Raw genomic sequence first — 12,070 nt, forward strand, 5'->3', positions numbered from 1 at the left:
TATGTTATGACAAAACTCCATAGCATCACACTCTTGTCTTTATGGAGGCCTGTTATTTGTTAACACTTTTTGGCTTTTTTTTCATATTTTATGCTCATTTGGATAAGATATTCTTATGAAGACAAAAATTAAGTTAGAAGAAAAATGGCTTAAATTTTCTTATAAACTCTTAATGTTCTCACCTCCTCCCAATTTTCCAGAATTTATTTCCAGCATCTCAGCTACAAAAGATGATGTGATATTTTAGGCTTAAGGTGGTAGTTCAGCCTTGTCTGCCTATGAATGACTAAACAGATATGTAGAAGGGTATGTGGATAGAGATTAATGGAAATTATACTGTGAGGTAGTATACCTTGAGATATATACATGTTTTTTCTGGGTCTTATTTTTCTTCTCTTCTGAGATAGTCCTCACTTCTTTGTTTCCTATTTCATACACCACTGCTCTCTTCTTTTGCTATTTTGTTCAGTTCTCTTTGCTCACTTAGCTTTTTTCTGACCTTAGTCACTGCCACTCCACTCCTCTAACACTTAATTCATTTTCAGTCTTCTCGCTTCCTCATATAAATGCTTTTTCCTCCTTTCTCAGAAGAGCTTTCAAAACTGAGCCCGAAAAGGAGAAGTAGCGTAAAAACATTATCAATACAAATATCTAAATGCTCATGTAATCTCTAAAAGCGTTCTCATAAATAATTTTTTTGATGAAAAGAATTTAGGAAAAAAAATTACCATGCTAAAAATGTACTCTTTTTAGTTGTACTCAAAGCAAACACGCTCCAGACACCTGATAGTGTTATTAAGTTATTATTACATTAACCACATACCACAAATGTAAATTGTCTACCTGGTCCTAACCAATAATAAATATATCTTCCTTCTAAAGAGAGGTTCAATAGATCAGTGATCTACTCTTGGTTAGTCTGCAAGATATCTAGCTTAACATTAGCCCTCCAAGTCTGGGTCTGCCATGAGACTGATATTTCTGTACCTTGATATGAGAATATTTGATATTATTTCCCCTGCTAAATGTTCAGGACTAATACGGTAACAGAATTTGTTCAACTGGTGACTAGAATAAGTCTTCATTATTTTTTTCAAGCTGCTGGCCTTCATGACACGGAAGTAGGCCTACAGAGCTAAAAGTCAATACTGCAAAGTTAGTGATGATTTTACCTGTTGGTAGGATCAGGACTTTAGAAAGTGCCAAAATGAAAATAATTTTATATTTATTCATTTGAATAACAGAAAATGCATACTTTAAGAAAAGAAATGCTGGGAAACTTGCTACTTTTTAGAAAAATGTCCTTTTTTTTTTTTTAAAGTGAGCAACTTCTTTGAGATGGCTTTTGAAACTCAGTTCAGTTTCTCGCCCTTTGCCTGAAAATCTGGGATTTCTCATCTGTCGTAATATGTTTATTTTGAGTACAACATTTTAAAGGTATTATTTTGCCTTCTAAAAACTTACTCCTAGATGGTCTGTTTTCCTTTACAAGCATAATTATATCTAGTTTATTCAATCATTATCTCATATTTTAATAATATGCTGCCATTTGGGTACAGCTATAACCATAATAATGAACATAAGGTTCAAAGATCACTAGATATATAGATGGCATGAACCATTAGCAAGAAATATTCTACAGCATAGAGATCACACATTTAAAAAACTCTGAAATTCACTATAGAATTTGCTATTCTGACTAAGGCAGCTTTCTGTGTAATTAACATAAATCTCTTTATAAAACATGCTAGTTTTAATAACAAATAGGGACATTTTCCAGGAAAAATAAGGAATAGAGCACAAATAAAATTATAATATGAATAATTTAGTTATCTCTTTCTCATATCTCATAATGACATTGTGCAGCTATAATGGACTTAAACCGGAACTATTTTCTTTAAAAAATAGGCTTATCTCTTTTTCCTGTATGCCATTGAAATTCATATCATCACTTCCACACAAAAACACATAATTAATCCTAATTATTTCCAACACTCTGAGCAGAAGAAGTGGAGTCTGTGGTTTCTCCTTTTATGTGTGTTGAGTCTTTCTGGCCACAAGGGCACCATTTAGTAAATTACTTCCTCCAAAACGCTGACCAGTGCCCTCTTGGCCTGAAAGAGTTAGTGTAGTTGCAAGGGGTGAGTCACTGAATTCCTTTGTGACGGAAAGATGAAACTCAGTGATTGCTCAGGGGTGTCCTATTCTGCTACTGAATGATGATCTGGCAAGGGGGAAAAATTGCTTCTGAAATGCAGGTCTTAACAAGACAAAGGAAGAGGATGCACTGTAAACGCACAGAGGTGGTAGATGTGAAAGGAATGCAATGATGTCCCTGACTGGTGCAGAATTAAAATGGAAACAGAACGAAATCTTCCTAGTGGTGATTCTCCAACTTTGTTAGAACTTTTGTCCAAGATTAGCTAACTCTGTATCATTGTCTTACTTATCTTGGGTGACACTTGTTAGCATAAGGGGCACAGTAACCATAAAACCATTGGCATTCCAACCTCTAGGCTCTAAGTCCTACTCAGTAGGGAGAGAGCTTCACATCTCAGCCAGTCCAGTTGTTTGCTCCAACTTTGACTAACTCAGCCCTTTCTCAGTGAACTGTCTTTGGCACGCTGCACTCCTCAAAATGCCCTAGTTCCTGAATTGACTCCGTATATAGCCAGTTGTTTCCCTGCTTTGAAAATGCTGTAATGCCACTCCTATCCCCTTCTCCTCCTACTCCATACCCAACCCAAATGCACCTCTTGTCTCCTGGATCTATCCTACTCCCTCAGTCCTTGAAGTATAACAATTCTTTCCTTAGTTAGGACAAGATTCTTGAAGGAGTTGCCTTTGAAGCTGCCTTAGACTTGTTGTTCCCCTAAATTTCCATCCATATCCCTGTGGCGATTACTGTTGCTATTAATATAGTCTTTAAATAGTTCTTTGCTTTCAGATAGTAGGTTTGTAGCATTGTCCTTTCAAGATCAGTTGGGTCATGTCCATGAGGATTGAGTTGTAGACCTTACTAGTTGCAACAAGAAATGTTCCTTGCAACTTCAACTTCAATAGTACCTCCTGTTGGTTCTCTTTAGTTTCCTTTGCCGTTTTTTTGTCTTTAATGTCTGCTAACTCTGATTTCATTAATTCATTAAATTTATCTTTGTGCGTACCTATTACACATTATATACTGTGCTTGAGATACAATAGTGAACAAAAACAGGTATAGTCCCTTTTGCACAGAGCCTAGTCTAGCAAAGGAGTCAAACTTAATAAAACAATCCCACAGATAGATATAAAACTGCAGCTGTGACATATGAGATAAAGATGAGGTGCAAAGCACCATAAGAACTGGATCAGGGAGGCCAGTGGAGTCAGGGAAGGTTTTCCTAAAGCTATGAGACTTGTACAGAAATCAAAGAGAAGATAAACAGCTAGTTAGTTATCAGGAACAGGATGAGATATGTGCAAAGGTCCTGTTGCATGGTGAGTTCACGGGGCTCAGCGGCCTTCCCTCACAGTCCCAATCCTCTCTCCTAGTGCCATGTCGGCTACTCAGAGTTGAAGGGCAGTTGCTGCAACTACCTTGCTCCCAGGGAGGCTGCTCTTCCTTAACCCACGCACCACCATCTTACCTCTACAAACTAGCTAAGAAACCAAGCCTGTGAACAAGGCTAATATGGGCCACTACCCACTTTTCCTTGTGTCCATCAAAACTGACTAGGCCCACATTTAATTTCAGTCCAAGTCTCCCAAGTCGTTTTCATTAAACCCATCTCCAACCCATCTCTGACCTCCCAAAGCCTTTCCCTGGACCCTGTGGAAATCAGAATCTCTCAGTAACAAAATCTCCCCAAGTCCAGAATTCTTTCTGTTGACTTTTTCTTCACCTTTTTGCTCACAGTGAAGACAGGACTCTAAGTCTGCATCTTTTCCTGAGTACTTCAAAATGAAAGTTGCTTTTTATTTCCCACCCACATTCTAGGACCTGGAGGTAATGTGTCTTCTCTAGCTCTTTAAAATCTCCAGTCTCTTAGAAGCACAGACCACTACCAGACTACACCACCACTTTCATTGTCTTCCTCCATGCCATTACTCCTGTCATCATCCCTGATGGCTTCTACATCTAGGTAGATAATCCATCTGACACTGTGGACTCTCAGGTGTCTGAATTCTATAATACCAACAATCCTTTCCTCCACCCCACACCAGTCACTCATTCCCATGATCACTAGAGCTGTTTTCAGTATGCAAAGTCTGATCCATTAGTAATAATAAAAATCAATTTAATGAGTTATAACCAGTATTTTTCATTTTAAGTAACATAGAATAGATTTTTAAATATCAGAGTTGATTGAATGAAGTCAGGTAAATATTGTTTCATAATTTCTTCAATTACATATCAGGTAGGTATTGTACAAATTGACTTGTCTTCTTGAACATTATATTACTTACTACATTCATTTTAAAAAGCTTCCGAAACACTGGTTGGCCTTGTCATCACCAATAACTACATTAATTCTAAAATTCTGATTTTTAAGTGCAGATTTGCTAACTACCATCTTCTAATTTTAAAGCCTACTTATTCTAGCTCCCTTCCTCTAAAATTTTTATATCTCATTCAGACCTCCAATTTATCGACCCTACCACTTTTTACTATACCACTCTCACTCCCAATATGCTCACATCCTTCTTTATCTGGCTCAGATTCCAGGCTCTATCACTTTAATCATACCCATATTCCTTTGCTCCTTGCTATTCCGTTGTATTATCTTGTCAAAATCCCAAAAGTTACACCCAACTCTCCAGCTACTTTGTGGCACTAGAGAAAAACACATAACTGGAGACAGATTTCACATTACATTTATGATGATAAATTTCAAGCAGGCATTTAATGCTGCCCAATCTTACTATATTTTCCTAGTATTTTAACTTTCTCTTTCCCCTGACAACCATTTTTTATCTCATATTCTCTAACCTGATGGCCTGGCTTCTTATTCCACCTTCCCAATACCAAGTCTACAGCCTGATGAGCCCATATGCTGCACCTTCCCTAGGATCACAATAGAATTATCCCTGCTCCGATCTAGGACTAATCACTCCACTTCAAGTTCCAACCCATCTTGCCAACGCAAAGATTTAGATACTGAAATTATGATTTCACTGTCCTGTGTCTTCAGTTTTATCCTTTTTCATGGTTATACCCATTAACATAAAAAATATGCTATCATGACTCCAAACTTGAAACCAATTTTTTTTTTGCCCCTTGTCCTCAATTTTCTCTGTCAACTGCCTTTTTTCGGTTCCTCTTTATAGCAAAGTTCCTTGAGAGTGAAATCTATATCCACTCTTTTCCCTTCCTCAGTTTTTTTTAAACCTATTAGGTTTTTATCTCCACCAATCTGTTGAATCCGGTCATGTCTAAGTTCTCAACAATTTTCATTTTGACAAATCCTGAGGCCAGTTCCTGTCTTTTTCTTATTGTATTCAGAGCAGCATTTGTCCCATGACTTAATTCTTTATTTTTTCCCCCCAGTCTCTCATTTCTTCTTCTGAGAGACCACATATTTTTGGTAAGGACATTGCCTGATCTTATTAAAAGTGCTATAGGACTTGATCTCTCTCCTCTTCACTTCTCTATCTTTTCTCTATAGGTGACTTTATTCGGTTCCTAGACTTTAATCTCTATCTATATGCTGTGATTTTTTCCATTTTATATCTACAGCCCTGACCTTGAGTTCTAGATTCACAATCTTCTACCTGCTTGATACAGCCACTTGGTGGTCTACTAGATACAGTCAATTTAACCTGCTCCAGTCACCCCCGTCAAAAAAACTTGATTTCTCTCCACTAACAAACTCGCTCCTTCCCTACTTTTCTCCATCTCAGTTTATAAGACTACCATTTATTTGGTGGTCAAGGCAAAAACCTAGGTTTCATCCTTAATTTCTACTTTTCCATCACCAATCATCAGCAACCTCTGTTAGTTCTGCCTCCAGATTATGTGCCAAATCCACTACTCTTTATCTCTTAATACTGCCTCCCATCTCTCCAACCTTGTCTCTAACATTTTCTTTTTGTTTGGTTTTTAAATGGATTTTTATACTATATTAAAAAAACCACAAAATAAAAAAGGGATCAATCAACATATATCTTAGAAGTCCCTCCAAGAGTCTCAGTATGCAACAGCCATGGAAGCTGTGACCTTTTCCCTTCTTTTCTCAGCTTGTAGTTCATTTAAGGATCACTGGAGATGACTTGTATAATAGTTCTTAAAATCAAACTTGTTCTGCCAAATCCAAGACCCTGAATTTTTCCAAACTGTAGAAACATGTATTTGCCACCCATCCACCCAAATACCTCCCATTCGAGTCAATAACCGCTTGAATTGCTGATTTAACTCTCACAAATTCTAAAAATATCCGTACTGCTTCATCATCAAGGGCACCAGAATTTCAAACAACACACTTTTCCCGACTTTGCCATATTTTTCACATTCTTCCCTGGTTTCATCTTCCTGCACCAACCATGTTCCTTAGTAGGAGCACTTTAGTAGGACACTTACATATTTCAGTCAGGGATTTGAATCTGACTTCTTGGATGCATCTTTCTCTGTGGCGTCACTCACGATGATCTTGCCACCCAGCTTGCTGGTCTTCTCCACTGACAGGGTGGTGCTCAGCCCCTGCTCGTGCTTCCCCAGACCCTGGCCCTCCTGGAAGCTGTACTTCCGTAGGCTCTTGTGTGCCACCGTGCTCCTCCAAGTTAGCGAGGAAGGAGTTGTGCTGGGCAGGGTTGGAGATCTCGGTCTGTCTTGTTCCTCGTACACTGGGGGAGGACTGGCAGTTCTGGAAGACTGTGATCGAGGTCTTGAGTCCTCTTCATAAGGAAAATCTCGGGGTAACTCTGTCTTTTTCTACCAGAGTAGTGGGTGGGGCAATGGCAGCTCCGCCCACATTTGTTTTCCTCCTCTCTCGCTCCTAATCTTCATCCTCATCACAATCTGGCTCTGATCTCCTTGAAAACTCACTTGCATCATGTCTGTGTTTATGCCTTTTTTCTTTCTTCTATTTCCTTTTGTCTTTCCAGCTCCCGCTGTCTTTGTCATTCCTCTCTGGCGTTTCACTACTTTCTCACAATCGTTGGGAAACACGGGATCATATTCGTCAGCTAAGGGAATCAGAACTTCCCCTGCAGAAAACCCAGTGGGAACAAGATACGTCGGCGCAGCTGGTACATGCGGTGGTGTGTCCACAATTTGCCGGTCATCTGAGGAGCCACCTCGTTTTAGGTCAATGACTGGGGCAAGAACTGTACTTTGTTTCGTCCTTTGGCCTTTGAGTGGGAGCTGCCCTCTTCACCTGAAGCTGACTGCAGAAGTTTGGGTTTTTTGGACCTGCCTTCTGTTTTTGAGTCACTGGTTTCCTCTCCCCAGTCATTGTACAGGGACATCTTTTCTTCAGTTTAATGCCTGCCCGCCTGCCGACTCTGCCCATGGGCCGAGGTGGTGGCAGCGTGGAGCTGGGGAGGCAGGAGCCCAAGGCGGCGCCACCCACCGCTGAGTCCGCGGGGCGCTCGGCGGCACGGGGTCAGGGAGTGCGGGCTGCGGGGAGAGCGCGCCCCATCTCTAACATGCTCTTTCTCACTCACTATGTTTCCCCAATCCTAACTCCTTCCTGCCTCTCCCCAGCTCTTCACATAGATACACCTTGGGGAAAGACTTCCCTGACTCCCTAATCTAAAAATGGATCTCGCCTCAATTATTCTCTATCACTGAGTCTCGACTTATTTTCTTCATAGTATTTAGCAGAATCTGAAATTATTCTTTTTTGTGTGTGCTTGGCATCTGCTTCTCCAATAAAATATAAACTCTATCAGGCCAGGGCAGTATGTTCAGCTCCCAGAATATAGTTCTAGGGCTCAACACAATCAAACATGCACTTACCAAAATACCACTCTGGTTGGATAGCCGATTTAACACGCAGAGACCAGTTAGGAAGTTGTGGGTGAGTGAGGCAGGGAAGTTTGGGTGAGTGACGATGGGAGCTTGTACTAGGACTGTGAGCACAGAAGTGGTGAGAAGTGAATGGATTTCACAAATATTTGGGAAGAAAATCATTTGTCCTAGGCCACCCATGCAGGGACAACAGCAAGTGAGAACAAGCCTGGCATGCTGAATGAACAAAAATGGGAGATGGAGCACAGTGAAAAATGAAAAAATGGTAGGAGATGGGGCAGACAAGGGTATAATCATGTAGTACTCACAGGCCACAGTGAGAAGCTTGGGTTTTGTTTTAAATGTCATGGAAGCTATTGAATTGTGTAATCAGATTTACATTCTTAAAAGATCATTTTGAGTGCTACACTGAGAATAAATCATGGAGGAGGCAGCCAGGGTAGAAGCAGGGCAGAGCAGGTAACATGGCAATTGTAAAACCATAGAGAAGAATGAAGGTAGCTCGGGTTATGATTGTAAGAATGGAGATGAAAAGCAGTAGGTAGATTCCGAATGGTTTCGGGACTAAAGTAGCAGCATTTGTTTATGGATGTAATGGGCAAACGAGAACATGAAACATGTCTAGATTTTTGGCCTGAGCAACTGGGCTTATTTTATGCTGTTTCCTGACATGGGAAAAGACAAATGGGAGAGAAGTGGGAATTAAGCCAAGTTAATAAACTATTATGTTGGGTATTATCTTTCACCCCATACGGCAAGTCTGGATATTTCCCACATAATTTTGTTGACTGTTTCTGTAAGTTATGTGCCAAGGACTGGGAGTTTCAAATATTCTTTGCAACACTTGAGAACTAAAGAATCCCCCTTGATCATGATCTTCTGTGTCCCTGTAAGCTTACAGGCACACATGGCATCATCATTATGCTGAGTCCTGTACTTTACTCCATGACATTACCTGTTTTATAGAGTGCCACTAGGACAATTCAGCAATATATTCTATCACCATCTATCAAGGCATGAGAAAAATCATCTTCTTTTCAAGCTATTAGAATTGAATGATCACAATCCAGTTATTCGAGATTATTTCTTCATCTGAGCAACAAGAAAATGGTCTCATTTCCAAGTTTAAAAAAGGAATTATATAAATCAAGAACCAAAGACCTTTCTCAACACTAAATCACAATTATTTTAGGTAGTACTATGTAGGTTTAGAGAAATTAAAAACCGTATGTATTACTCAAACATTTCTTCTAATATTCATTTGATCACATATTTAATAGGTAAACATGACTTTGTTATCCAAGCCAGGACACTTATGAGTGACAGAAGGAGCTACTGATAATTACAGGATAACACCAGGACTGTGCAGACATACTGAGGTCTAAGGTCACTCTACTTATAACATGATGCCTTAAGAATGAAAGCTCAGACAATATCTGGCTTCATTTAGCTAAGTCAGGTGGTAAAATATGAAGAATAAAATGAAAGAAAAATCAGAAATTCTGCAACTTGCTTAGTAACTTTTCTCCTCTTTGCTTTTCATTTAGTTGATTTAAATACATAATTACCAAATAAGTTTTGAAAAGTCAGTTTATTCAATTAAATTTGTGGTACAAATCCAAACAAAGATTCTTATTTCATTATATTAGGTCTTATATTAGGGCTTAAGAAATCTAAAGAGGATGCTATAGACATATCATCTATACATCAAAAGAAAAATTAACTTCAAAAACTAGAATAAAAAAATTAGGCCAGGCATGGTGGCTAATGCCTGTAATCCCAGCACTTTGGGAGGCCAAGGTGGGTGGATCACTTGAGGTCAGGAGTTTGAGACCAGCCTGGCTAACATGGTGAAACCCTAACTCTACCAAAAATATAAAAAATTAGCTGGGTGTGGTGGTATGTGCCTGTAATCCCAGTTACTTGGGAGGTTGAGGCAGGATAACTGCTTGAACCTGGGAGGTGGGGTTTGCACTGAGCTGAGACAGTGCCACTGCACGCTAGCCTGGGGGGCAGAGCAAGACTCCATCTCAAAATAATAATAATAATTAAAAAGATTAAAAAAACAAATCCCCACATTTATTGTAGTCAGCACATAAAATACATATATAGGTTTGGTACAAATATATGCATACAAAGGAAATATTTATATATAGAATAAGACTATCATATCTAGAACTAAGACAAATCAAACTGAATACCAAATCTTTGGTAACAAAAGGGAAAAGGTTTCCACTAATGTAAATATATACTTGGGGACATTTATTTTCTCATTTCAGTTATCATTTTTAAACTATGCTGTATTTTCTGTATAACCCATTTTTCATCTGCCCAATTACTAGCAATCTTTTTTCTACTATCAAAAATGATCATTTGTTTCTTTATTGTAGTAGATAAAACATCCTTTCATTGTTTCAGCTCACAAGCTGTGCAGATCCTACTCACTGTTCTTGCCTCCAGCACTTCACATTATTGGTGTATTATTTCATGCATGCCCTACTCTTTTATCAATTGCTTTTGAAGTAATGTTAATAGACTAGAAAATTGAGACATTTATGAAGTATAGGCAGTGTTTATGAAAAAATCCATAAAATATGACACAGGCAAGACAAGATAAAAGCAGCATTTTAATAGATTATGGCAAAGAGATCCTGTCAGAGTTGACAACTGACTCCTTCGAGATCACTAATTTTTATGGGATTAATTCTGTGGTATAAAAAATGAAGTTAAATGTCCTAATTAATCTGTAAATAGCACACCCACAATTAAACCTTGTGGCCCCTTCTTGGATTGGGGCTGCAGTGATTTTTGAAAGTAATTATCTCAAATTCACAATGAAGATGATTTTTCTTTTTCCTTTTTTTCTCATGGCATTTCAGCTAAATATTCACCGGGATTCAGACTTGAATATAGTCTTCTGATATATAAATCAGTTTGCAGATTTGTGTGGAACCACATTGATTACACTTGTAAACTATAAACTTACAATGGTTTATATATTAAAAAATAAAATTTGGAGAAATGGTGCGGAAAGGAAGTGGTAAAGAAAAACTAGAGTGTCTCCATATTGGGGCAACTCTTCCTTGTTCTTGAAGAACCCCAAAAAGGTTGAGTTTCCTTCTCTTACACAGGTGATAATGTGGCGGTGCGTTGTGTCTTACACAGCAGTTAGAAAGTACATTACACTGGAGTTAGAAAATAAAGCGCTCCCTGACTTTTCCATCATGATGCTGTGGCAGGGTGCTCCAGAAGTATTAGTTCCACTCCTCTTCCTTGCTTCCATCTTTAATATTTGAACTTAATAATACTTTGTAATGATAATAATAATAAACCAAGATTCAAAGGTGCTAAAGAAATTACTCAAATTATATATATAGGAGGTAACAGAACAGATTCTTGAAGCTAGATCTCCTGACTCCAAATCCTATGCATTTTTCAGTATAAGTATACGGTTCAGGTTGCAGGTTTGCAATCAAAAATAACCTGATGATAAAGTAAAATATTCTACCAGTTTTGAAGAGAAAATTATTCAAATCAGTAAGCTCTGAAGTTAAAAAAAAAAAAAGGAGGAGAGGTTAGTGTCTATTTACTCTTCATTTGAATATTCCATATTTTGGAGGAATGGGAATATGAGTCATCTTTTTTTCCCCTTTTTTTAAAGAAGCATACTAATTTTCTTTATTGAGTCCTAGGATAAAGTAGGATTGTAAAAGTTAGTCATTTTTTTTTTTTGTTTATGCTCTAAGGCCCTGGTAATAGGTAAGCTGTGATTATATTCCTGAAAATAATATTGTGGCAAAAATGGTATAATACTGCCAGAAAGATCTTTTAAGTTGCCATTACTTGGCAAAGTAGTACTAATGTTAAGAAAACAAAAACTGAGGTTCTCAGATATAAAAATCTAGTTTTCTGATTTATTATAGTCTTTCTTATATAAATGACAAATATTTTGGCTGAACCGATACACTGATGTGGTTAATCTGATTAAATGATATATTTATCTGATTATGTAACAAATTGAATCATATAGGCTAGCCCAAACCTTTCACATCTCACATAACGAAATAGAAAATTGAGAGACACTAAGTGATTTGCTCAAGATCATGTACAAATTATATTACA

General features: G+C 38.1%; 1 pseudogene; it reads right to left on the minus strand.

Annotated features, from left to right (window-relative positions):
- Positions 1 to 6,269: 6,269 nt before the first annotated feature.
- On the minus strand, positions 6,270 to 7,443 carry LOC105548609 (annotated as a pseudogene).
- Positions 7,444 to 12,070: the final 4,627 nt, after the last annotated feature.

The sequence above is a fragment of the Mandrillus leucophaeus genome, unplaced genomic scaffold (assembly GCF_000951045.1).
Source record: "Mandrillus leucophaeus isolate KB7577 unplaced genomic scaffold, Mleu.le_1.0 Scaffold417, whole genome shotgun sequence".
Lineage (NCBI taxonomy): Eukaryota > Metazoa > Chordata > Mammalia > Primates > Cercopithecidae > Mandrillus > Mandrillus leucophaeus.